Source organism: Microtus oregoni, unplaced genomic scaffold (genome assembly GCF_018167655.1).
Source record: "Microtus oregoni isolate MIOR12 unplaced genomic scaffold, Mior012 000004F_ref0000308, whole genome shotgun sequence".
Lineage (NCBI taxonomy): Eukaryota > Metazoa > Chordata > Mammalia > Rodentia > Cricetidae > Microtus > Microtus oregoni.
In genome coordinates, this window is record NW_024543063.1 from 30,568,631 (window position 1) to 30,589,199 (window position 20,569).

At 63.0% G+C, this 20,569-nt stretch overlaps 6 non-coding genes and 1 pseudogene across 6 annotated transcripts; all 7 read left to right on the forward strand.

The window, feature by feature from the left end:
* The first annotated feature begins 1,510 nt into the window (after positions 1–1,510).
* Positions 1,511–1,629, forward strand: LOC121447660. The gene has a single exon (XR_005974207.1). It is a non-coding gene; the product is annotated as a 5S ribosomal RNA (ribosomal RNA).
* Positions 1,630–4,434: 2,805 nt separating this feature from the next.
* Positions 4,435–4,553, forward strand: LOC121447656. The gene has a single exon (XR_005974203.1). It is a non-coding gene; the product is annotated as a 5S ribosomal RNA (ribosomal RNA).
* Positions 4,554–7,368: 2,815 nt separating this feature from the next.
* Positions 7,369–7,487, forward strand: LOC121447668. Its single transcript, XR_005974210.1, has one exon. It is a non-coding gene; the product is annotated as a 5S ribosomal RNA (ribosomal RNA).
* A 2,807-nt stretch (positions 7,488–10,294) lies between these two features.
* Positions 10,295–10,413, forward strand: LOC121447661. The gene has a single exon (XR_005974208.1). It is a non-coding gene; the product is annotated as a 5S ribosomal RNA (ribosomal RNA).
* Positions 10,414–13,215: 2,802 nt separating this feature from the next.
* LOC121447663 lies at positions 13,216–13,324 on the forward strand (annotated as a pseudogene).
* Positions 13,325–16,115: 2,791 nt separating this feature from the next.
* Positions 16,116–16,234, forward strand: LOC121447678. The gene has a single exon (XR_005974211.1). It is a non-coding gene; the product is annotated as a 5S ribosomal RNA (ribosomal RNA).
* Positions 16,235–19,067: 2,833 nt separating this feature from the next.
* Positions 19,068–19,186, forward strand: LOC121447686. Its single transcript, XR_005974218.1, has one exon. It is a non-coding gene; the product is annotated as a 5S ribosomal RNA (ribosomal RNA).
* The last annotated feature ends 1,383 nt before the right edge of the window (positions 19,187–20,569 follow it).

Genomic DNA, 20,569 nt, shown 5'->3' on the forward strand with positions numbered 1-20,569 from the left:
CTCAGGAAGGTCCTGCTCAGCCCCAGAGGTGGGTGCAGAAGGAACAGACAGACGTGCCGTCTTGACTCTTCCTTGATGGAAGGAGCGGTAGGTGGGGGATGCCGGGTGGCCCGGTGGAAAGAAGGATACATAGCCCAAGAGAGTTCTGGCCCGGGACCTGCCTCTGCCCCCCACCGTCCAGGAGCAGAGAGCGCCAAGACCCGAGTTCCAAGTTCCCTCGGCCCCACCGGTCCGCCCAGGAGCGTCTTCCACGCTGAACAGCCTGCCTTTCTCTCTTCTCCCCCACGTGCAGGGCAGGCGTGAGGCCCACTTCACGAGGAGGCACCTTCAATGGGGGACTGGATGGCCCCGCTGGCTGGCGATAGGGGATAGGGGTGGGACTGGGGGTGGGGGTGGACATGGGGCAGAACTGGAATCTTGGGAGCTGGCATTCCAAGTTCCAAAGAGAGAACCAAGGTTTCTCCGGACGGCGAGAAAGCACAGGCGCGCACAGGCACACAGTCTCTCTAACCCAATCCCAGGCTTCTAGATTCTCCAGGAGGAGGGGGTTACTCTGGGGAAAGGAGGAAGAGGAGCAGGAGCAGGAGCAGGAGCAGGAGGAGGGGGGGGGCAGGTAGAGGAAGAGGTGGAGGAGGAGGAGGAGGATTAGTAGGAAACTACAGTTCCCCAATGATGAGAGACTAGCGCCTAGCCACTACCAGACCCATCGAGGCACCTCCGTAGGTAGGGCACCAGCAAGACAGTGTCTACCCCTGTCTGGAAGGATGCCCCAAGCGATCAGACCGCTTTGCCTGAGCCTATCTGGGCACCTCCCCCGCGAACTCCTCATGCCACCCCATGCCACCCCACCCCAGTCTCACCCCACCCCCACCATCACCCCTTCCCGGGCGCCGCCCATCTCCCCGGACCCAACCCCAACCCCCATGCCTCCACCAGAGGGGGCCCCAAGTGGCCCGCGGGACAACAGAGGCAAGGAGCTGGCTGGCTACCTGGCAACAGTCCCCAGGTGGAGGGAGAGTCGGGGTCCAAAGCCGACCCCTGCCCTGGAAAGCCCTGAGGCCCCGTCAAAGCCGACACCCGTGGATTCCCCACCGAAGGAGGCTGAGGGCGGGCAAGGGAGGAGCCAGCTTGCGGGGCACGGTTGGGCCGCGGTGAGGGTGCCCGATGAGGAACGGGAGACGAGGGAGACAAGGTCGGTGGGTAGGGCTGCCTGGCGACTGCTGCTGGCCCTGGAGCCCGGCTCCGGGCCGGGCCGGGGCAGAGGGCGGCCTAGCTGGCAGGCTGGCTGGCGGGCGGGTTAGAGGGAGGGGATCGTCCGTCCGTCCGTCCGTCCGTCGTCCTTCCGGACTCGGACTCAGGAGCGCGTGGGGGCGTGGGGGCGGGCTGGCGTGCAGGAGCGCAGGCCAGTGTTGCAGCAGCAGCAGCAGCAGCAGCAGCAGCAGCAGCAGCAGCAGCAGCAGCAGCAGCAGCAGCAGCAGGCTCTTGGGGCACGACAGCGACATACGCCTCCGTCTATGGCCATACCACCCTGAACGCGCCCGATCTCGTCTGATCTCGGAAGCTAAGCAGGGTCGGGCCTGGTTAGTACTTGGATGGGAGACCGCCTGGGAATACCGGGTGCTGTAGGCTTTTTTTTTTTTCTTCCTTTTCTCTTTCGGCCCCTTTTGGCCTTCGCGACCGCGGGCCGAGGGCCAGCCAGGACCAGGACACCACCAGGACAATCCGCACCCCGGAAAGACGGCGCACCTCTCACAAGGTTCCAAATCCACCCACCGCTCAGAGCCCTCAGGCACGCAGGAAACCCACCCACGAGGGGAAACACCCGAGTGGGGAAGGAAATGCCAGGACCACTGAAGGAAATTAAGACTAACTCGCTGCGCGGGGTGGGTGTCACGGGTGGAAGCTGGACGGCCACCGGCATGCCCTTGGGAGCCGGAGCGAGGGGCGAAGGGCGAGGGCCAGGGGCCTAGGTGCGCCTGGCACCGCAGCCCCGCACAGCACAACGCTGTGTATGTGTTCAGGAAGAGATCGCCTCGCCCCCTCCACGCAATGCACCCGGTGGACGCGGTCTAAGAGCAAGCAGGCTCCACCCACCCACTCCCGGGGATGGGGTGTGCTCCCACCTGCGTGCCTGTGTGCCTGCGTGCCTGTGTGTAATGTGCAATGTGCGTGCTTGTGTGAGAAGCCCCATGTGGGTGCACGTGTGTTGTGCGTGCATGCTTGTGAGTGCGCACGTGTGTCTGGGGTTTTGCCTGCTTTTGTCTCGGTCTGCTCGGGAGTGTGTGCATTTTTGCATGATTGTGTGTGTGTGTGTGTGTGTGTGTGTGTGTGTGCTGTGCGTGCGTGCTTGTGTGGATGTGCGTCTGGGTGTCCACCTGCTTGCGTATCGCGTGCTTGCGTACACGCGTGCTTGAGTGTGTTTCTGCATGCGCGAGTGTGTGTGTACGCTTGTGTGCAGGCCCGAGTGCCTACGGGCATGCGCGCGTGCACGAGGGGCAGCGCCCACGCACTGGTGCCCTCTAGGGCTCGCTCGGCTGGTGGGCTTGTCCCCGGTGGGATGGGATGCCAGGTATCAACAGTTGGTTGCCTCCTGAACCCAACCTGAGAGGCCAAGGCCTGGGCGCAGGGATGGAATCTGTGAGGTGGAGGCCAACCACCGAGATGGGCATGGAGTCAAGAAGCTGGACGCTCAGGCGCTCTTCCACTAAGCCCTCCGGCGGAACTATCTATCTATCTATCTATCTATCTATCTATCTATCTATCTATCTGTGCATCCATCCATCCATCCATCCATCTATCTATCTATCTATCTATCTACCCAGAGCCAAGCCGAGAGGTCTGTGCTGTGCTGCGCTCAGCTGTGCTGTGCCGAGCTGAGCTGTGCTGTGGATTTCAGATGCCAGCCGACAGCATCCTTATGACAGTCCAGGCTCAGGAAGGTCCTGCTCAGCCCCAGAGGTGGGTGCAGAAGGAACAGACAGACGTGCCGTCTTGACTCTTCCTTGATGGAAGGAGCGGTAGGTGGGGGATGCCGGGTGGCCCGGTGGAAAGAAGGATACATAGCCCAAGAGAGTTCTGGCCCGGGACCTGCCTCTGCCCCCCACCGTCCAGGAGCAGAGAGCGCCAAGACCCGAGTTCCAAGTTCCCTCGGCCCCACCGGTCCGCCCAGGAGCGTCTTCCACGCTGAACAGCCTGCCTTTCTCTCTTCTCCCCCACGTGCAGGGCAGGCGTGAGGCCCACTTCACGAGGAGGCACCTTCAATGGGGGACTGGATGGCCCCGCTGGCTGGCGATAGGGGATAGGGGTGGGACTGGGGGTGGGGGTGGACATGGGGCAGAACTGGAATCTTGGGAGCTGGCATTCCAAGTTCCAAAGAGAGAACCAAGGTTTCTCCGGACGGCGAGAAAGCACAGGCGCGCACAGGCACACAGTCTCTCTAACCCAATCCCAGGCTTCTAGATTCTCCAGGAGGAGGGGGTTACTCTGGGGAAAGGAGGAAGAGGAGCAGGAGCAGGAGCAGGAGCAGGAGGAGGGGGGGGGCAGGTAGAGGAAGAGGTGGAGGAGGAGGAGGAGGATTAGTAGGAAACTACAGTTCCCCAATGATGAGAGACTAGCGCCTAGCCACTACCAGACCCGTCGAGGCACCTCCGTAGGTAGGGCACCAGCAAGACAGTGTCTACCCCTGTCTGGAAGGATGCCCCAAGCGATCAGACCGCTTTGCCTGAGCCTATCTGGGCACCTCCCCCGCGAACTCCTCATGCCACCCCATGCCACCCCACCCCAGTCTCACCCCACCCCCACCATCACCCCTTCCCGGGCGCCGCCCATCTCCCCGGACCCAACCCCAACCCCCATGCCTCCACCAGAGGGGGCCCCAAGTGGCCCGCGGGACAACAGAGGCAAGGAGCTGGCTGGCTACCTGGCAACAGTCCCCAGGTGGAGGGAGAGTCGGGGTCCAAAGCCGACCCCTGCCCTGGAAAGCCCTGAGGCCCCGTCAAAGCCGACACCCGTGGATTCCCCACCGAAGGAGGCTGAGGGCGGGCAAGGGAGGAGCCAGCTTGCGGGGCACGGTTGGGCCGCGGTGAGGGTGCCCGATGAGGAACGGGAGACGAGGGAGACAAGGTCGGTGGGTAGGGCTGCCTGGCGACTGCTGCTGGCCCTGGAGCCCGGCTCCGGGCCGGGCCGGGGCAGAGGGCGGCCTAGCTGGCAGGCTGGCTGGCGGGCGGGTTAGAGGGAGGGGATCGTCCGTCCGTCCGTCCGTCCGTCGTCCTTCCGGACTCGGACTCAGGAGCGCGTGGGGGCGTGGGGGCGGGCTGGCGTGCAGGAGCGCAGGCCAGTGTTGCAGCAGCAGCAGCAGCAGCAGCAGCAGCAGCAGCAGCAGCAGCAGCAGCAGCAGCAGCAGGCTCTTGGGGCACGACAGCGACACACGCCTCCGTCTACGGCCATACCACCCTGAACGCGCCCGATCTCGTCTGATCTCGGAAGCTAAGCAGGGTCGGGCCTGGTTAGTACTTGGATGGGAGACCGCCTGGGAATACCGGGTGCTGTAGGCTTTTTTTTTTCTTCCTTTTCTCTTTCGGCCCCTTTTGGCCTTCGCGACCGCGGGCCGAGGGCCAGCCAGGACCAGGACACCACCAGGACAATCCGCACCCCGGAAAGACGGCGCACCTCTCACAAGGTTCCAAATCCACCCACCGCTCAGAGCCCTCAGGCACGCAGGAAACCCACCCACGAGGGGAAACACCCGAGTGGGGAAGGAAATGCCAGGACCACTGAAGGAAATTAAGACTAACTCGCTGCGCGGGGTGGGTGTCACGGGTGGAAGCTGGACGGCCACCGGCATGCCCTTGGGAGCCGGAGCGAGGGGCGAAGGGCGAGGGCCAGGGGCCTAGGTGCGCCTGGCACCGCAGCCCCGCACAGCACAACGCTGTGTATGTGTTCAGGAAGAGATCGCCTCGCCCCCTCCACGCAATGCACCCGGTGGACGCGGTCTAAGAGCAAGCAGGCTCCACCCACCCACTCCCGGGGATGGGGTGTGCTCCCACCTGCGTGCCTGTGTGCCTGCGTGCCTGTGTGTAATGTGCAATGTGCGTGCTTGTGTGAGAAGCCCCATGTGGGTGCACGTGTGTTGTGCGTGCATGCTTGTGAGTGCGCACGTGTGTCTGGGGTTTTGCCTGCTTTTGTCTCGGTCTGCTCGGGAGTGTGTGCATTTTTGCATGATTGTGTGTGTGTGTGTGTGTGTGTGTGTGTGTGTGCTGTGCGTGCGTGCTTGTGTGGATGTGCGTCTGGGTGTCCACCTGCTTGCGTATCGCGTGCTTGCGTACACGCGTGCTTGAGTGTGTTTCTGCATGCGCGAGTGTGTGTGTACGCTTGTGTGCAGGCCCGAGTGCCTACGGGCATGCGCGCGTGCACGAGGGGCAGCGCCCACGCACTGGTGCCCTCTAGGGCTCGCTCGGCTGGTGGGCTTGTCCCCGGTGGGATGGGATGCCAGGTATCAACAGTTGGTTGCCTCCTGAACCCAACCTGAGAGGCCAAGGCCTGGGCGCAGGGATGGAATCTGTGAGGTGGAGGCCAACCACCGAGATGGGCATGGAGTCAAGAAGCTGGACGCTCAGGCGCTCTTCCACTAAGCCCTCCGGCGGAACTATCTATCTATCTATCTATCTATCTATCTATCTATCTATCTATCTGTGCATCCATCCATCCATCCATCCATCTATCTATCTATCTATCTATCTACCCAGAGCCAAGCCGAGAGGTCTGTGCTGTGCTGCGCTCAGCTGTGCTGTGCCGAGCTGAGCTGTGCTGTGGATTTCAGATGCCAGCCGACAGCATCCTTATGACAGTCCAGGCTCAGGAAGGTCCTGCTCAGCCCCAGAGGTGGGTGCAGAAGGAACAGACAGACGTGCCGTCTTGACTCTTCCTTGATGGAAGGAGCGGTAGGTGGGGGATGCCGGGTGGCCCGGTGGAAAGAAGGATACATAGCCCAAGAGAGTTCTGGCCCGGGACCTGCCTCTGCCCCCCACCGTCCAGGAGCAGAGAGCGCCAAGACCCGAGTTCCAAGTTCCCTCGGCCCCACCGGTCCGCCCAGGAGCGTCTTCCACGCTGAACAGCCTGCCTTTCTCTCTTCTCCCCCACGTGCAGGGCAGGCGTGAGGCCCACTTCACGAGGAGGCACCTTCAATGGGGGACTGGATGGCCCCGCTGGCTGGCGATAGGGGATAGGGGTGGGACTGGGGGTGGGGGTGGACATGGGGCAGAACTGGAATCTTGGGAGCTGGCATTCCAAGTTCCAAAGAGAGAACCAAGGTTTCTCCGGACGGCGAGAAAGCACAGGCGCGCACAGGCACACAGTCTCTCTAACCCAATCCCAGGCTTCTAGATTCTCCAGGAGGAGGGGGTTACTCTGGGGAAAGGAGGAAGAGGAGCAGGAGCAGGAGCAGGAGCAGGAGGAGGGGGGGGGCAGGTAGAGGAAGAGGTGGAGGAGGAGGAGGAGGATTAGTAGGAAACTACAGTTCCCCAATGATGAGAGACTAGCGCCTAGCCACTACCAGACCCGTCGAGGCACCTCCGTAGGTAGGGCACCAGCAAGACAGTGTCTACCCCTGTCTGGAAGGATGCCCCAAGCGATCAGACCGCTTTGCCTGAGCCTATCTGGGCACCTCCCCCGCGAACTCCTCATGCCACCCCATGCCACCCCACCCCAGTCTCACCCCACCCCCACCATCACCCCTTCCCGGGCGCCGCCCATCTCCCCGGACCCAACCCCAACCCCCATGCCTCCACCAGAGGGGGCCCCAAGTGGCCCGCGGGACAACAGAGGCAAGGAGCTGGCTGGCTACCTGGCAACAGTCCCCAGGTGGAGGGAGAGTCGGGGTCCAAAGCCGACCCCTGCCCTGGAAAGCCCTGAGGCCCCGTCAAAGCCGACACCCGTGGATTCCCCACCGAAGGAGGCTGAGGGCGGGCAAGGGAGGAGCCAGCTTGCGGGGCACGGTTGGGCCGCGGTGAGGGTGCCCGATGAGGAACGGGAGACGAGGGAGACAAGGTCGGTGGGTAGGGCTGCCTGGCGACTGCTGCTGGCCCTGGAGCCCGGCTCCGGGCCGGGCCGGGGCAGAGGGCGGCCTAGCTGGCAGGCTGGCTGGCGGGCGGGTTAGAGGGAGGGGATCGTCCGTCCGTCCGTCCGTCCGTCGTCCTTCCGGACTCGGACTCAGGAGCGCGTGGGGGCGTGGGGGCGGGCTGGCGTGCAGGAGCGCAGGCCAGTGTTGCAGCAGCAGCAGCAGCAGCAGCAGCAGCAGCAGCAGCAGCAGCAGCAGCAGCAGCAGCAGCAGCAGCAGCAGGCTCTTGGGGCACGACAGCGACACACGCCTCCGTCTACGGCCATACCACCCTGAACGCGCCCGATCTCGTCTGATCTCGGAAGCTAAGCAGGGTCGGGCCTGGTTAGTACTTGGATGGGAGACCGCCTGGGAATACCGGGTGCTGTAGGCTTTTTTTTTTTTCTTCCTTTTCTCTTTCGGCCCCTTTTGGCCTTCGCGACCGCGGGCCGAGGGCCAGCCAGGACCAGGACACCACCAGGACAATCCGCACCCCGGAAAGACGGCGCACCTCTCACAAGGTTCCAAATCCACCCACCGCTCAGAGCCCTCAGGCACGCAGGAAACCCACCCACGAGGGGAAACACCCGAGTGGGGAAGGAAATGCCAGGACCACTGAAGGAAATTAAGACTAACTCGCTGCGCGGGGTGGGTGTCACGGGTGGAAGCTGGACGGCCACCGGCATGCCCTTGGGAGCCGGAGCGAGGGGCGAAGGGCGAGGGCCAGGGGCCTAGGTGCGCCTGGCACCGCAGCCCCGCACAGCACAACGCTGTGTATGTGTTCAGGAAGAGATCGCCTCGCCCCCTCCACGCAATGCACCCGGTGGACGCGGTCTAAGAGCAAGCAGGCTCCACCCACCCACTCCCGGGGATGGGGTGTGCTCCCACCTGCGTGCCTGTGTGCCTGCGTGCCTGTGTGTAATGTGCAATGTGCGTGCTTGTGTGAGAAGCCCCATGTGGGTGCACGTGTGTTGTGCGTGCATGCTTGTGAGTGCGCACGTGTGTCTGGGGTTTTGCCTGCTTTTGTCTCGGTCTGCTCGGGAGTGTGTGCATTTTTGCATGATTGTGTGTGTGTGTGTGTGTGTGTGTGTGTGTGTGTGCTGTGCGTGCGTGCTTGTGTGGATGTGCGTCTGGGTGTCCACCTGCTTGCGTATCGCGTGCTTGCGTACACGCGTGCTTGAGTGTGTTTCTGCATGCGCGAGTGTGTGTGTACGCTTGTGTGCAGGCCCGAGTGCCTACGGGCATGCGCGCGTGCACGAGGGGCAGCGCCCACGCACTGGTGCCCTCTAGGGCTCGCTCGGCTGGTGGGCTTGTCCCCGGTGGGATGGGATGCCAGGTATCAACAGTTGGTTGCCTCCTGAACCCAACCTGAGAGGCCAAGGCCTGGGCGCAGGGATGGAATCTGTGAGGTGGAGGCCAACCACCGAGATGGGCATGGAGTCAAGAAGCTGGACGCTCAGGCGCTCTTCCACTAAGCCCTCCGGCGGAACTATCTATCTATCTATCTATCTATCTATCTATCTATCTATCTATCTATCTGTGCATCCATCCATCCATCCATCCATCTATCTATCTATCTATCTACCCAGAGCCAAGCCGAGAGGTCTGTGCTGTGCTGCGCTCAGCTGTGCTGTGCCGAGCTGAGCTGTGCTGTGGATTTCAGATGCCAGCCGACAGCATCCTTATGACAGTCCAGGCTCAGGAAGGTCCTGCTCAGCCCCAGAGGTGGGTGCAGAAGGAACAGACAGACGTGCCGTCTTGACTCTTCCTTGATGGAAGGAGCGGTAGGTGGGGGATGCCGGGTGGCCCGGTGGAAAGAAGGATACATAGCCCAAGAGAGTTCTGGCCCGGGACCTGCCTCTGCCCCCCACCGTCCAGGAGCAGAGAGCGCCAAGACCCGAGTTCCAAGTTCCCTCGGCCCCACCGGTCCGCCCAGGAGCGTCTTCCACGCTGAACAGCCTGCCTTTCTCTCTTCTCCCCCACGTGCAGGGCAGGCGTGAGGCCCACTTCACGAGGAGGCACCTTCAATGGGGGACTGGATGGCCCCGCTGGCTGGCGATAGGGGATAGGGGTGGGACTGGGGGTGGGGGTGGACATGGGGCAGAACTGGAATCTTGGGAGCTGGCATTCCAAGTTCCAAAGAGAGAACCAAGGTTTCTCCGGACGGCGAGAAAGCACAGGCGCGCACAGGCACACAGTCTCTCTAACCCAATCCCAGGCTTCTAGATTCTCCAGGAGGAGGGGGTTACTCTGGGGAAAGGAGGAAGAGGAGCAGGAGCAGGAGCAGGAGCAGGAGGAGGGGGGGGGCAGGTAGAGGAAGAGGTGGAGGAGGAGGAGGAGGATTAGTAGGAAACTACAGTTCCCCAATGATGAGAGACTAGCGCCTAGCCACTACCAGACCCGTCGAGGCACCTCCGTAGGTAGGGCACCAGCAAGACAGTGTCTACCCCTGTCTGGAAGGATGCCCCAAGCGATCAGACCGCTTTGCCTGAGCCTATCTGGGCACCTCCCCCGCGAACTCCTCATGCCACCCCATGCCACCCCACCCCAGTCTCACCCCACCCCCACCATCACCCCTTCCCGGGCGCCGCCCATCTCCCCGGACCCAACCCCAACCCCCATGCCTCCACCAGAGGGGGCCCCAAGTGGCCCGCGGGACAACAGAGGCAAGGAGCTGGCTGGCTACCTGGCAACAGTCCCCAGGTGGAGGGAGAGTCGGGGTCCAAAGCCGACCCCTGCCCTGGAAAGCCCTGAGGCCCCGTCAAAGCCGACACCCGTGGATTCCCCACCGAAGGAGGCTGAGGGCGGGCAAGGGAGGAGCCAGCTTGCGGGGCACGGTTGGGGCGCGGTGAGGGTGCCCGATGAGGAACGGGAGACGAGGGAGACAAGGTCGGTGGGTAGGGCTGCCTGGCGACTGCTGCTGGCCCTGGAGCCCGGCTCCGGGCCGGGCCGGGGCAGAGGGCGGCCTAGCTGGCAGGCTGGCTGGCGGGCGGGTTAGAGGGAGGGGATCGTCCGTCCGTCCGTCCGTCCGTCGTCCTTCCGGACTCGGACTCAGGAGCGCGTGGGGGCGTGGGGGCGGGCTGGCGTGCAGGAGCGCAGGCCAGTGTTGCAGCAGCAGCAGCAGCAGCAGCAGCAGCAGCAGCAGCAGCAGCAGCAGCAGCAGCAGCAGGCTCTTGGGGCACGACAGCGACACACGCCTCCGTCTATGGCCATACCACCCTGAACGCGCCCGATCTCGTCTGATCTCGGAAGCTAAGCAGGGTCGGGCCTGGTTAGTACTTGGATGGGAGACCGCCTGGGAATACCGGGTGCTGTAGGCTTTTTTTTTTCTTCCTTTTCTCTTTCGGCCCCTTTTGGCCTTCGCGACCGCGGGCCGAGGGCCAGCCAGGACCAGGACACCACCAGGACAATCCGCACCCCGGAAAGACGGCGCACCTCTCACAAGGTTCCAAATCCACCCACCGCTCAGAGCCCTCAGGCACGCAGGAAACCCACCCACGAGGGGAAACACCCGAGTGGGGAAGGAAATGCCAGGACCACTGAAGGAAATTAAGACTAACTCGCTGCGCGGGGTGGGTGTCACGGGTGGAAGCTGGACGGCCACCGGCATGCCCTTGGGAGCCGGAGCGAGGGGCGAAGGGCGAGGGCCAGGGGCCTAGGTGCGCCTGGCACCGCAGCCCCGCACAGCACAACGCTGTGTATGTGTTCAGGAAGAGATCGCCTCGCCCCCTCCACGCAATGCACCCGGTGGACGCGGTCTAAGAGCAAGCAGGCTCCACCCACCCACTCCCGGGGATGGGGTGTGCTCCCACCTGCGTGCCTGTGTGCCTGCGTGCCTGTGTGTAATGTGCAATGTGCGTGCTTGTGTGAGAAGCCCCATGTGGGTGCACGTGTGTTGTGCGTGCATGCTTGTGAGTGCGCACGTGTGTCTGGGGTTTTGCCTGCTTTTGTCTCGGTCTGCTCGGGAGTGTGTGCATTTTTGCATGATTGTGTGTGTGTGTGTGTGTGTGTGTGTGTGTGTGCTGTGCGTGCGTGCTTGTGTGGATGTGCGTCTGGGTGTCCACCTGCTTGCGTATCGCGTGCTTGCGTACACGCGTGCTTGAGTGTGTTTCTGCATGCGCGAGTGTGTGTGTACGCTTGTGTGCAGGCCCGAGTGCCTACGGGCATGCGCGCGTGCACGAGGGGCAGCGCCCACGCACTGGTGCCCTCTAGGGCTCGCTCGGCTGGTGGGCTTGTCCCCGGTGGGATGGGATGCCAGGTATCAACAGTTGGTTGCCTCCTGAACCCAACCTGAGAGGCCAAGGCCTGGGCGCAGGGATGGAATCTGTGAGGTGGAGGCCAACCACCGAGATGGGCATGGAGTCAAGAAGCTGGACGCTCAGGCGCTCTTCCACTAAGCCCTCCGGCGGAACTATCTATCTATCTATCTATCTATCTGTGCATCCATCCATCCATCCATCCATCCATCTATCTATCTATCTACCCAGAGCCAAGCCGAGAGGTCTGTGCTGTGCTGCGCTCAGCTGTGCTGTGCCGAGCTGAGCTGTGCTGTGGATTTCAGATGCCAGCCGACAGCATCCTTATGACAGTCCAGGCTCAGGAAGGTCCTGCTCAGCCCCAGAGGTGGGTGCAGAAGGAACAGACAGACGTGCCGTCTTGACTCTTCCTTGATGGAAGGAGCGGTAGGTGGGGGATGCCGGGTGGCCCGGTGGAAAGAAGGATACATAGCCCAAGAGAGTTCTGGCCCGGGACCTGCCTCTGCCCCCCACCGTCCAGGAGCAGAGAGCGCCAAGACCCGAGTTCCAAGTTCCCTCGGCCCCACCGGTCCGCCCAGGAGCGTCTTCCACGCTGAACAGCCTGCCTTTCTCTCTTCTCCCCCACGTGCAGGGCAGGCGTGAGGCCCACTTCACGAGGAGGCACCTTCAATGGGGGACTGGATGGCCCCGCTGGCTGGCGATAGGGGATAGGGGTGGGACTGGGGGTGGGGGTGGACATGGGGCAGAACTGGAATCTTGGGAGCTGGCATTCCAAGTTCCAAAGAGAGAACCAAGGTTTCTCCGGACGGCGAGAAAGCACAGGCGCGCACAGGCACACAGTCTCTCTAACCCAATCCCAGGCTTCTAGATTCTCCAGGAGGAGGGGGTTACTCTGGGGAAAGGAGGAAGAGGAGCAGGAGCAGGAGCAGGAGCAGGAGGAGGGGGGGGGGCAGGTAGAGGAAGAGGTGGAGGAGGAGGAGGAGGATTAGTAGGAAACTACAGTTCCCCAATGATGAGAGACTAGCGCCTAGCCACTACCAGACCCGTCGAGGCACCTCCGTAGGTAGGGCACCAGCAAGACAGTGTCTACCCCTGTCTGGAAGGATGCCCCAAGCGATCAGACCGCTTTGCCTGAGCCTATCTGGGCACCTCCCCCGCGAACTCCTCATGCCACCCCATGCCACCCCACCCCAGTCTCACCCCACCCCCACCATCACCCCTTCCCGGGCGCCGCCCATCTCCCCGGACCCAACCCCAACCCCCATGCCTCCACCAGAGGGGGCCCCAAGTGGCCCGCGGGACAACAGAGGCAAGGAGCTGGCTGGCTACCTGGCAACAGTCCCCAGGTGGAGGGAGAGTCGGGGTCCAAAGCCGACCCCTGCCCTGGAAAGCCCTGAGGCCCCGTCAAAGCCGACACCCGTGGATTCCCCACCGAAGGAGGCTGAGGGCGGGCAAGGGAGGAGCCAGCTTGCGGGGCACGGTTGGGGCGCGGTGAGGGTGCCCGATGAGGAACGGGAGACGAGGGAGACAAGGTCGGTGGGTAGGGCTGCCTGGCGACTGCTGCTGGCCCTGGAGCCCGGCTCCGGGCCGGGCCGGGGCAGAGGGCGGCCTAGCTGGCAGGCTGGCTGGCGGGCGGGTTAGAGGGAGGGGATCGTCCGTCCGTCCGTCCGTCCGTCCGTCGTCCTTCCGGACTCGGACTCAGGAGCGCGTGGGGGCGTGGGGGCGGGCTGGCGTGCAGGAGCGCAGGCCAGTGTTGCAGCAGCAGCAGCAGCAGCAGCAGCAGCAGCAGCAGCAGCAGCAGCAGCAGCAGCAGCAGCAGCAGCAGCAGCAGCAGGCTCTTGGGGCACGACAGCGACACACGCCTCCGTCTACGGCCATACCACCCTGAACGCGCCTGATCTCAGAAGCTAAGCAGGGTCGGGCCTGGTTAGTACTTGGATGGGAGACCGCCTGGGAATACCGGGTGCTGTAGGCTTTTTTTTTTTTCTTCCTTTTCTCTTTCGGCCCCTTTTGGCCTTCGCGACCGCGGGCCGAGGGCCAGCCAGGACCAGGACACCACCAGGACAATCCGCACCCCGGAAAGACGGCGCACCTCTCACAAGGTTCCAAATCCACCCACCGCTCAGAGCCCTCAGGCACGCAGGAAACCCACCCACGAGGGGAAACACCCGAGTGGGGAAGGAAATGCCAGGACCACTGAAGGAAATTAAGACTAACTCGCTGCGCGGGGTGGGTGTCACGGGTGGAAGCTGGACGGCCACCGGCATGCCCTTGGGAGCCGGAGCGAGGGGCGAAGGGCGAGGGCCAGGGGCCTAGGTGCGCCTGGCACCGCAGCCCCGCACAGCACAACGCTGTGTATGTGTTCAGGAAGAGATCGCCTCGCCCCCTCCACGCAATGCACCCGGTGGACGCGGTCTAAGAGCAAGCAGGCTCCACCCACCCACTCCCGGGGATGGGGTGTGCTCCCACCTGCGTGCCTGTGTGCCTGCGTGCCTGTGTGTAATGTGCAATGTGCGTGCTTGTGTGAGAAGCCCCATGTGGGTGCACGTGTGTTGTGCGTGCATGCTTGTGAGTGCGCACGTGTGTCTGGGGTTTTGCCTGCTTTTGTCTCGGTCTGCTCGGGAGTGTGTGCATTTTTGCATGATTGTGTGTGTGTGTGTGTGTGTGTGTGTGTGTGTGTGCTGTGCGTGCGTGCTTGTGTGGATGTGCGTCTGGGTGTCCACCTGCTTGCGTATCGCGTGCTTGCGTACACGCGTGCTTGAGTGTGTTTCTGCATGCGCGAGTGTGTGTGTACGCTTGTGTGCAGGCCCGAGTGCCTACGGGCATGCGCGCGTGCACGAGGGGCAGTGCCCACGCACTGGTGCCCTCTAGGGCTCGCTCGGCTGGTGGGCTTGTCCCCGGTGGGATGGGATGCCAGGTATCAACAGTTGGTTGCCTCCTGAACCCAACCTGAGAGGCCAAGGCCTGGGCGCAGGGATGGAATCTGTGAGGTGGAGGCCAACCACCGAGATGGGCATGGAGTCAAGAAGCTGGACGCTCAGGCGCTCTTCCACTAAGCCCTCCGGCGGAACTATCTATCTATCTATCTATCTGTGCATCCATCCATCCATCCATCCATCTATCTATCTATCTACCCAGAGCCAAGCCGAGAGGTCTGTGCTGTGCTGCGCTCAGCTGTGCTGTGCCGAGCTGAGCTGTGCTGTGGATTTCAGATGCCAGCCGACAGCATCCTTATGACAGTCCAGGCTCAGGAAGGTCCTGCTCAGCCCCAGAGGTGGGTGCAGAAGGAACAGACAGACGTGCCGTCTTGACTCTTCCTTGATGGAAGGAGCGGTAGGTGGGGGATGCCGGGTGGCCCGGTGGAAAGAAGGATACATAGCCCAAGAGAGTTCTGGCCCGGGACCTGCCTCTGCCCCCCACCGTCCAGGAGCAGAGAGCGCCAAGACCCGAGTTCCAAGTTCCCTCGGCCCCACCGGTCCGCCCAGGAGCGTCTTCCACGCTGAACAGCCTGCCTTTCTCTCTTCTCCCCCACGTGCAGGGCAGGCGTGAGGCCCACTTCACGAGGAGGCACCTTCAATGGGGGACTGGATGGCCCCGCTGGCTGGCGATAGGGGATAGGGGTGGGACTGGGGGTGGGGGTGGACATGGGGCAGAACTGGAATCTTGGGAGCTGGCATTCCAAGTTCCAAAGAGAGAACCAAGGTTTCTCCGGACGGCGAGAAAGCACAGGCGCGCACAGGCACACAGTCTCTCTAACCCAATCCCAGGCTTCTAGATTCTCCAGGAGGAGGGGGTTACTCTGGGGAAAGGAGGAAGAGGAGCAGGAGCAGGAGCAGGAGCAGGAGGAGGGGGGGGGGCAGGTAGAGGAAGAGGTGGAGGAGGAGGAGGAGGATTAGTAGGAAACTACAGTTCCCCAATGATGAGAGACTAGCGCCTAGCCACTACCAGACCCGTCGAGGCACCTCCGTAGGTAGGGCACCAGCAAGACAGTGTCTACCCCTGTCTGGAAGGATGCCCCAAGCGATCAGACCGCTTTGCCTGAGCCTATCTGGGCACCTCCCCCGCGAACTCCTCATGCCACCCCATGCCACCCCACCCCAGTCTCACCCCACCCCCACCATCACCCCTTCCCGGGCGCCGCCCATCTCCCCGGACCCAACCCCAACCCCCATGCCTCCACCAGAGGGGGCCCCAAGTGGCCCGCGGGACAACAGAGGCAAGGAGCTGGCTGGCTACCTGGCAACAGTCCCCAGGTGGAGGGAGAGTCGGGGTCCAAAGCCGACCCCTGCCCTGGAAAGCCCTGAGGCCCCGTCAAAGCCGACACCCGTGGATTCCCCACCGAAGGAGGCTGAGGGCGGGCAAGGGAGGAGCCAGCTTGCGGGGCACGGTTGGGGCGCGGTGAGGGTGCCCGATGAGGAACGGGAGACGAGGGAGACAAGGTCGGTGGGTAGGGCTGCCTGGCGACTGCTGCTGGCCCTGGAGCCCGGCTCCGGGCCGGGCCGGGGCAGAGGGCGGCCTAGCTGGCAGGCTGGCTGGCGGGCGGGTTAGAGGGAGGGGATCGTCCGTCCGTCCGTCCGTCCGTCGTCCTTCCGGACTCGGACTCAGGAGCGCGTGGGGGCGTGGGGGCGGGCTGGCGTGCAGGAGCGCAGGCCAGTGTTGCAGCAGCAGCAGCAGCAGCAGCAGCAGCAGCAGCAGCAGCAGCAGCAGCAGCAGCAGCAGCAGCAGCAGCAGCAGGCTCTTGGGGCACGACAGCGACACACGCCTCCGTCTACGGCCATACCACCCTGAACGCGCCCGATCTCGTCTGATCTCGGAAGCTAAGCAGGGTCGGGCCTGGTTAGTACTTGGATGGGAGACCGCCTGGGAATACCGGGTGCTGTAGGCTTTTTTTTTTTTCTTCCTTTTCTCTTTCGGCCCCTTTTGGCCTTCGCGACCGCGGGCCGAGGGCCAGCCAGGACCAGGACACCACCAGGACAATCCGCACCCCGGAAAGACGGCGCACCTCTCACAAGGTTCCAAATCCACCCACCGCTCAGAGCCCTCAGGCACGCAGGAAACCCACCCACGAGGGGAAACACCCGAGTGGGGAAGGAAATGCCAGGACCACTGAAGGAAATTAAGACTAACTCGCTGCGCGGGGTGGGTGTCACGGGTGGAAGCTGGACGGCCACCGGCATGCCCTTGGGAGCCGGAGCGAGGGGCGAAGGGCGAGGGCCAGGGGCCTAGGTGCGCCTGGCACCGCAGCCCCGCACAGCACAACGCTGTGTATGTGTTCAGGAAGAGATCGCCTCGCCCCCTCCACGCAATGCACCCGGTGGACGCGGTCTAAGAGCAAGCAGGCTCCACCCACCCACTCCCGGGGATGGGGTGTGCTCCCACCTGCGTGCCTGTGTGCCTGCGTGCCTGTGTGTAATGTGCAATGTGCGTGCTTGTGTGAGAAGCCCCATGTGGGTGCACGTGTGTTGTGCGTGCATGCTTGTGAGTGCGCACGTGTGTCTGGGGTTTTGCCTGCTTTTGTCTCGGTCTGCTCGGGAGTGTGTGCATTTTTGCATGATTGTGTGTGTCTGTGTGTGTGTGTGTGTGTGTGTGTGTGTGCTGTGCGTGCGTGCTTGTGTGGATGTGCGTCTGGGTGTCCACCTGCTTGCGTATCGCGTGCTTGCGTACACGCGTGCTTGAGTGTGTTTCTGCATGCGCGAGTGTGTGTGTACGCTTGTGTGCAGGCCCGAGTGCCTACGGGCATGCGCGCGTGCACGAGGGGCAGCGCCCACGCACTGGTGCCCTCTAGGGCTCGCTCGGCTGGTGGGCTTGTCCCCGGTGGGATGGGATGCCAGGTATCAACAGTTGGTTGCCTCCTGAACCCAACCTGAGAGGCCAAGGCCTGGGCGCAGGGATGGAATCTGTGAGGTGGAGGCCAACCACCGAGATGGGCATGGAGTCAAGAAGCTGGACGCTCAGGCGCTCTTCCACTAAGCCCTCCGGCGGAACTATCTATCTATCTATCTATCTATCTATCTATCTATCTATCTATCTGTGCATCCATCCATCCATCCATCCATCCATCTATCTATCTATCTATCTATCTATCTATCTATCTACCCAGAGCCAAGCCGAGAGGTCTGTGCTGTGCTGCGCTCAGCTGTGCTGTGCCGAGCTGAGCTGTGCTGTGGATTTCAGATGCCAGCCGACAGCATCCTTATGACAGTCCAGGCTCAGGAAGGTCCTGCTCAGCCCCAGAGGTGGGTGCAGAAGGAACAGACAGACGTGCCGTCTTGACTCTTCCTTGATGGAAGGAGCGGTAGGTGGGGGATGCCGGGTGGCCCGGTGGAAAGAAGGATACATAGCCCAAGAGAGTTCTGGCCCGGGACCTGCCTCTGCCCCCCACCGTCCAGGAGCAGAGAGCGCCAAGACCCGAGTTCCAAGTTCCCTCGGCCCCACCGGTCCGCCCAGGAGCGTCTTCCACGCTGAACAGCCTGCCTTTCTCTCTTCTCCCCCACGTGCAGGGCAGGCGTGAGGCCCACTTCACGAGGAGGCACCTTCAATGGGGGACTGGATGGCCCCGCTGGCTGGCGATAGGGGATAGGGGTGGGACTGGGGGTGGGGGTGGACATGGGGCAGAACTGGAATCTTGGGAGCTGGCATTCCAAGTTCCAAAGAGAGAACCAAGGTTTCTCCGGACGGCGAGAAAGCACAGGCGCGCACAGGCACACAGTCTCTCTAACCCAATCCCAGGCTTCTAGATTCTCCAGGAGGAGGGGGTTACTCTGGGGAAAGGAGGAAGAGGAGCAGGAGCAGGAGCAGGAGCAGGAGGAGGGGGGGGGCAGGTAGAGGAAGAGGTGGAGGAGGAGGAGGAGGATTAGTAGGAAACTACAGTTCCCCAATGATGAGAGACTAGCGCCTAGCCACTACCAGACCCGTCGAGGCACCTCCGTAGGTAGGGCACCAGCAAGACAGTGTCTACCCCTGTCTGGAAGGATGCCCCAAGCGATCAGACCGCTTTGCCTGAGCCTATCTGGGCACCTCCCCCGCGAACTCCTCATGCCACCCCATGCCACCCCACCCCAGTCTCACCCCACCCCCACCATCACCCCTTCCCGGGCGCCGCCCATCTCCCCGGACCCAACCCCAACCCCCATGCCTCCACCAGAGGGGGCCCCAAGTGGCCCGCGGGACAACAGAGGCAAGGAGCTGGCTGGCTACCTGGCAACAGTCCCCAGGTGGAGGGAGAGTCGGGGTCCAAAGCCGACCCCTGCCCTGGAAAGCCCTGAGGCCCCGTCAAAGCCGACACCCGTGGATTCCCCACCGAAGGAGGCTGAGGGCGGGCAAGGGAGGAGCCAGCTTGCGGGGCACGGTTGGGGCGCGGTGAGGGTGCCCGATGAGGAACGGGAGACGAGGGAGACAAGGTCGGTGGGTAGGGCTGCCTGGCGACTGCTGCTGGCCCTGGAGCCCGGCTCCGGGCCGGGCCGGGGCAGAGGGCGGCCTAGCTGGCAGGCTGGCTGGCGGGCGGGTTAGAGGGAGGGGATCGTCCGTCCGTCCGTCCGTCCGTCGTCCTTCCGGACTCGGACTCAGGAGCGCGTGGGGGCGTGGGGGCGGGCTGGCGTGCAGGAGCGCAGGCCAGTGTTGCAGCAGCAGCAGCAGCAGCAGCAGCAGCAGCAGCAGCAGCAGCAGCAGCAGCAGCAGCAGCAGCAGGCTCTTGGGGCACGACAGCGACACACGCCTCCGTCTACGGCCATACCACCCTGAACGCGCCCGATCTCGTCTGATCTCGGAAGCTAAGCAGGGTCGGGCCTGGTTAGTACTTGGATGGGAGACCGCCTGGGAATACCGGGTGCTGTAGGCTTTTTTTTTTCTTCCTTTTCTCTTTCGGCCCCTTTTGGCCTTCGCGACCGCGGGCCGAGGGCCAGCCAGGACCAGGACACCACCAGGACAATCCGCACCCCGGAAAGACGGCGCACCTCTCACAAGGTTCCAAATCCACCCACCGCTCAGAGCCCTCAGGCACGCAGGAAACCCACCCACGAGGGGAAACACCCGAGTGGGGAAGGAAATGCCAGGACCACTGAAGGAAATTAAGACTAACTCGCTGCGCGGGGTGGGTGTCACGGGTGGAAGCTGGACGGCCACCGGCATGCCCTTGGGAGCCGGAGCGAGGGGCGAAGGGCGAGGGCCAGGGGCCTAGGTGCGCCTGGCACCGCAGCCCCGCACAGCACAACGCTGTGTATGTGTTCAGGAAGAGATCGCCTCGCCCCCTCCACGCAATGCACCCGGTGGACGCGGTCTAAGAGCAAGCAGGCTCCACCCACCCACTCCCGGGGATGGGGTGTGCTCCCACCTGCGTGCCTGTGTGCCTGCGTGCCTGTGTGTAATGTGCAATGTGCGTGCTTGTGTGAGAAGCCCCATGTGGGTGCACGTGTGTTGTGCGTGCATGCTTGTGAGTGCGCACGTGTGTCTGGGGTTTTGCCTGCTTTTGTCTCGGTCTGCTCGGGAGTGTGTGCATTTTTGCATGATTGTGTGTGTGTGTGTGTGTGTGTGTGTGTGTGTGCTGTGCGTGCGTGCTTGTGTGGATGTGCGTCTGGGTGTCCACCTGCTTGCGTATCGCGTGCTTGCGTACACGCGTGCTTGAGTGTGTTTCTGCATGCGCGAGTGTGTGTGTACGCTTGTGTGCAGGCCCGAGTGCCTACGGGCATGCGCGCGTGCACGAGGGGCAGCGCCCACGCACTGGTGCCCTCTAGGGCTCGCTCGGCTGGTGGGCTTGTCCCCGGTGGGATGGGATGCCAGGTATCAACAGTTGGTTGCCTCCTGAACCCAACCTGAGAGGCCAAGGCCTGGGCGCAGGGATGGAATCTGTGAGGTGGAGGCCAACCACCGAGATGGGCATGGAGTCAAGAAGCTGGACGCTCAGGCGCTCTTCCACTAAGCCCTCCGGCGGAACTATCTATCTATCTATCTATCTATCTATCTATCTATCTATCTATCTGTGCATCCATCCATCCATCCATCCATCTATCTATCTATCTATCTATCTACCCAGAGCCAAGCCGAGAGGTCTGTGCTGTGCTGCGCTCAGCTGTGCTGTGCCGAGCTGAGCTGTGCTGTGGATTTCAGATGCCAGCCGACAGCATCCTTATGACAGTCCAGGCTCAGGAAGGTCCTGCTCAGCCCCAGAGGTGGGTGCAGAAGGAACAGACAGACGTGCCGTCTTGACTCTTCCTTGATGGAAGGA